This window comes from Hipposideros armiger, unplaced genomic scaffold, assembly GCF_001890085.2.
Source record: "Hipposideros armiger isolate ML-2016 unplaced genomic scaffold, ASM189008v1 scaffold_59, whole genome shotgun sequence".
Taxonomy (NCBI): Eukaryota; Metazoa; Chordata; class Mammalia; order Chiroptera; family Hipposideridae; genus Hipposideros; species Hipposideros armiger.
Window position 1 is genome coordinate 241,214 of NW_017731409.1, and position 4,624 is coordinate 245,837.

The following is a 4,624-nucleotide window of genomic DNA, read 5'->3' on the forward strand; positions in this document are numbered from 1 at the left end:
TCCAGGTTGAGCTGTTGTTCAGCATCTTAGCTGTAGAGGGCAGTGTCACTGGCCCTCATATGTGGGATCCGAACCGGGGTCCTCTGGCATCCCAAGCGAGTTCTTAACCATCGCGCCACTCGGCCAGCCCCATGAACATCCTTTTAATGCTAGGATAGGACACCTACTTGTAGGTTACCCCGATTATACAAAAACAGATGAAAACAGTGTTAGAGATCCTTGCCTGAAATTACAAGACTAAGTGTGTGTGCATATATATTTTAAATACCTTTATTCCCATTCCATCCTTTTGACTGAAATTTATTCCTATATCTGCCCTTCTTCTTATATTCTCCTCTCTTGTGAAAGGCATCACTCACTACTTGGTCACCTAGGCCAAATCTCCTCCTTCACCACACTTGACCTCTAGTCATCAGGAGCTAACAAGACATCTTCCTAAATCTCTCTGGAGTTGATCTCTATTTTATAGCGTTCCCTTTTGCAAGTCCATTTCTTCATAAGTCTGACATGTGAGATTTTAATTGCTGTGCCGCAGTTTTCTCTTCTTCAGTCAGTGGTGACAGCTCCAGGTCTATGTGCTTTTGTAGTTCTTGTATCATGGTCGAAGTTTTATTCAAAGTAGCACAAATGCGGCTCTTAGTCTCTTTCTGCTCGACGACAATTGGTTTAAAGCGTGCATGTGAAGTTTGATATCGAGACTTTATTGCTGACAATTCCTTTAAGAGTGTAACTGGATTTTTCTCGCCTGCAGAATCAGGATGATTGGTCTTGATTTCATATTCCACCCTGTATTGAATGTAATCCAGATCACAGTCAGCTTTCTGGAACATTAATTCCAGCTTCTCGACCTCCTCCATGTTGAATAGTTGACCCTTTGCGCTCCTTTTTATATTTCTCTTCTTCCCCATCATATTCTGCGTCCTATTATGATTATTTCTACACTGGTCATAGCTTTCATTCTATATTTTGAATTACAGCATATCTAAGAATAATGTCATTTTGTTCACTTTTGTTTCATTATAATGTTGATGAGATGATGTAGGAACTTCACTCTTGTTTATGTCAGTTAGCCTGCGTAAAGTAGCAGAACCTATTGAGGACATTAATGATGAACATAGGACATAGGATGAACGCAGTATTTTGGATTGTCACAGTGGCTTAAAAGTCCAGCACTTCGAAAATCTGACCGATGGAGGGGCCAAGAGCTCACTTAGTTTATGTGTCCCGTATTGTAAGACTAAAACCGGTCAGTGGACTTTAGAGGACAGGCATTGTGGACTTGACGTAAAAACAACTTTATTACACTCACAGCAGCATAACACTGAAACTCTCAGAAGACATAGTGCACTTTTTCTTCTGTGTCAGGCATGTTACAGAGGTTATTTCTGCATTGAGAAGAAAAAGGGGAGATGGCCAGGTAGGATAGATTCTTTATTTATTCCTTTATTAAATAATATTTATTAAGAATCATCTATGCAGCAGTAACTGTGCTAAGTGATGAGAGTGCAGTGGTAATAAAAACAAAATCCCTCCTCTTGAGGAATTTTCAGCCCCCTGGGAGAGACTGATTTAAGTGATAAATAATTAAATAAACTGCAATTTGTGAAAAGTGCTGTAAAGAAAATAAAAGGTACTAAGATGAAAACAGTGGGCACACTTTTTATTGAGAAGACCCCTTGAGAGCACTTGTTAAAGTGTAGAAGTTAAACAGGCAGGTATTGAGGAAAGAGCAATCCAGGCAGAGGGAAACATCAAATGCAAAGGCTCTGAGGTGGAGAAGAGCCTGGAGAAGAAATGAAAATGGCAGGACAATGGTTAAGTGCAGAGCTAGGCAAGTCTCCGTCGTCCACAGTAAGTAGTTTAGATTTTTCTTCTTAATGGGAAATTATAAGGTACCTTTGCTTTCTAAATGATATGATTGCTATTTAAAAGCTAATTTATCTACAGATGACAGCCTTCTTAAATAAGTCCTGGTAACTTGGACTACAGCACTATGAGTGGCAGCTGTTTTAATTCAGAGTGAGTCCTCCTGCCAAACACGGTGCAAGACAGAACTCTGATTCATAAACGGGGCATTTTACTCTGGGAGGAACCCAGTGACCTGTCTGGTCTCAGAGGCAATGAGACAGCAAGGGGGAAACAACCTGTTGTGATAGGGATATTGTAGAAGAAAAAAAGGAAAGGAGGTACTGAGTCCTTTCCCCTCATTCACAACCTTCAGTTGGGTCACACAGAGGAGCCTGTTTTCACTGCTTCCATTCAATGGCTGGAGAGAATTTGGAAGAGAATCTCAGAAATAACTCGAGCTGCTCATCCACTTGTTCAGTGACTTTTATTGAGCCTCTACTATGTACCAGGCCTTAGAGATATGACAATGAATCAGACAGGCAAAGCTTTTGCTATCAGAGAGCCTACATAGTAGTGGATGTGAGGGTGGTGGAAAGCAACCCTTTAGGAAGTCATTGTTAACATGTCCAAGAGCCAAGGGCGAAGGGCAAACACTTGCATTGATGCCAAACATCTGTCAGAGGCAAGAGAGAGAGAGGTATTTTAAGACCTGACCTGAATGATGAAAGGAGGTGTTTTGGAAAGGAAAATAGAGAGGAAGGACAAGGGAAATTATCTGGGTGGCAAAATTTGTCTGCTATGGTACCTCAGTCTCTCTCTAATCCTTTTTCACCCCAGCCCCAAATTCGAAAGGATTTCAGGAAGAGTCTGCTGGAGTCATTTTGTCTGAGCTTGCAGACTTCCCCATCTTTCATCCCTATTGTGTAAATCAGCTTATATAAAGGGATATGATGTGGCCCTTTGAGCTGCTGTGATAATGTTAAGGACCCCACTGAACGGCATTAGCATGAATTAACCTACTGCAGTATCGCTACAAATCAAGAGGCTGACTTCTATGGAAATGTCCCAAGGCTTTGCACACAGGACAAGCCAAATGTCTTCCCACACCGAGACTGAAAATGCCCTGGGTGTCCTTGCTGATAAGATCTGATGTCTAGATGCATGTCCATAAGCACTCAGTGGCTGCTGGCAACATTTATTACAACCTGAGTGTAAAATGTGCTAGTCTAGTCAAGGATTCTGATAAAATTTGTCAGCCACAGTACATGTATAAGGAATCTGGCTTCACTGTGACTGACTTCCTATTTCTATACCACCTTTAATCTGCAGACCAAGCAAGAAGTTGCTTGCCAAATGAAGAGATATAAAACGATCAGATTAAATCATATTATGTTGAGGTCAGACCAACTGGATCTAACCTTCCTTTCCAGCCTCAGCTCCTACCTGTTCTCTGTTACTCTTTATTGCTCCTCCAAACGACACTACTTGTGGGACCCTGAACTTGTCATCTTTGTTCAGTCTGGTCCTTTAGCCAGAATGCTCTTTGCCACCAGGGGGGTTTTCTCTCATCCTTTGTGACCCAGCTGAAATCTCAATGTCTCTGAAAATTCTTACTGTTTATTTCTTTTGGGTTGCCATAGATCAGGCTCTGTGCGTGGCGTTGGGGATACAAAGTCAAGTGACATAGTATCTGTGTCCTCAAATCCTCACAGTCTGGTAGGGGGACAGACACACGTAGGTACACCATATGCAACTTGCTATAACAAAGGTATAAAAAGGATATAGAATAAAGAATTGAATCAAACCAATCGAACATGGGCCCCCACTCGGAACTCTTTCATCATTGTGAAATTCCCAGTTTGCTCTAGTGATCTCACGATCCCATCCTGGCACTCTTCTAGGCACGTTAGCCTCCTTCCTATAAAGATAATTACCGTTCTCATTGCAATCAGCAGCAACCTGACCACCATCATAATTATAAAATTACTGAAACAGTTAACAAGGTGTACACTTTCCAAATCAACCATGTATGGGATGATTATTCATATAATAAAGATGATTCTTCACTTTCTAAAGTCATTGCTAAATAAAATTTGAGTTCAATTTACAGAATTGAATATATTCTATTTTTTTCAGAAATATTTCTTAATTTCATATAAAATTTAAAATGCATGTGAGAGTATTAGCACAAAGGAGTTGCAAAATAGATTTTATCTAGTCAGATATGAAATCAGATGCACATACATTAAGAACGGGAATAGTGATGGTCACTGTCATATCCACAACACTGATATATCCCTTTCAATGTTGTTTGTCATATTAAGAGCTGTAATTATTGCACAGAGTACCAACTGTTCATGTGCATTAGAGGTTTTCTTCTTGTACTTTCAGCTAACCTAATTTGCTTAGAAAAATTTTAGGTATCTATCTATCTATCTATCTATCATCTATCTATCTATCTATCTATCTATCTATCTATCTATCTATCATCTATCCTTAGCGGAAACTAGGAATTCACTCTTCTGTCACATCAATCTGTCCATCCTTCTGCCAGTACCACACTGGCTTAGTTACTGTGATTTTTTTTTTTAGTTTTTTAAAAAGATTTTTATTGGGGGGTTGGGGGGATGGGAACATCTCTGGGGAATTGGGGGACAGGGAACAGACAAGATGCTGTCGTTTTTTGTTCTTCAGTCTAGTTGTGGAGGATGTTGCTTCACTGGCCCAAGTTGGCACCATCATTGCGCTCTTCCCAGGCGAGGCAGATCAGTCGCCG

At 40.5% G+C, this 4,624-nt stretch overlaps 1 protein-coding gene and 1 pseudogene across 6 annotated transcripts in view; one reads left to right on the plus strand and one right to left on the minus strand.

The window, feature by feature from the left end:
* The window catches only part of SLC8A3 (solute carrier family 8 member A3), a 149,085-nt gene that overhangs the window by 69,806 nt on the left and 74,655 nt on the right, over positions 1–4,624 (plus strand). The gene's annotated exons all lie outside the window — the stretch shown is intronic.
* LOC109382077 (spindle and kinetochore-associated protein 2 pseudogene) lies at positions 473–923 on the minus strand (annotated as a pseudogene).